The following is a 1,028-nucleotide window of genomic DNA, read 5'->3' as shown; positions in this document are numbered from 1 at the left end:
CCACGGGCATCGACAAATGTTTCCAGGCATACCACCCCCACACACATACATACACATTTTCCAGTGAACCGAGCCAAACCGCTCGCAATAAAATCTTTCATCTCATAATTTATACGGAATCTCAAACAGAAATCCTTACTCATCTCTTACGTTATAACCCTCCATAACTTTGTTGTTTTCTTTCAAACACTATATTTCAGCATAACTAATTGACCGTTCATCCGTAGGGTTACGGTCATCCCTTCAAATCACTATCTTCAAAAAAAAAAAAGTCTCACTTAACCTTCACGTGATTGTCCAAAGCCAACAAAATGGAAACGGAGTAAATGTGGTATTCTGGTGACTGAAACTACATAATACTATTAAAAACGCGCTCAATATGTTACCGTGACATAGGCTGACATATATTCGGTGGATTTTTAACAGTATTTTGTATAGTTTGTTTTTTTTTAAACTCATTTTCCCAAACTTACTGTGTTCAACAGAGAGTCCGGCGCATTTTTAATTTCTAATACATCGGTAAACACTGTATCTTTTTCGAGCTGAATAAACATGTTACATTAAATAAAAGCACTAAAAAATTATCCAGTTGGGTAGAAATATAACTTATCTTGTATTTGATAACATTTATTTATTATATGTTTGTTGTTTGACAACTTTTTCGAATCTATGTGTTTGTATTATAAATATTTCGGGTTTGTATTACTATAGTAATACAAACCCGAAGTATTTGGGTTTGTATTAATGTAAATTACTTTCTAAAAATATTTATCTAGATATATGGTTCTCTACGCTGCCACACGTCTTTCATACTGCGTGCAATATTAGTTGATTAAGTTCAAATTGATTATGAAAGAACTAATTTAAAAAAGAAGAGGGCAAAACACGTTTTTGTAACAAGTACCATCAATCATTTATTTTTGCTCGAAACAAGCAAATTATTTTGGAAACAAAAGAGTCCTATGAATGACTCCAATTGAATTGTCATGTTTAAACTCTAATTTAAAAGGTCAGCTCGATTTTTAAAT

Source organism: Euprymna scolopes, chromosome 39 (genome assembly GCF_053919585.1).
Source record: "Euprymna scolopes isolate OS-2025 chromosome 39, ASM5391958v1, whole genome shotgun sequence".
NCBI lineage: Eukaryota > Metazoa > Mollusca > Cephalopoda > Sepiida > Sepiolidae > Euprymna > Euprymna scolopes.
This window is presented reverse-complemented; position numbering follows the sequence as displayed.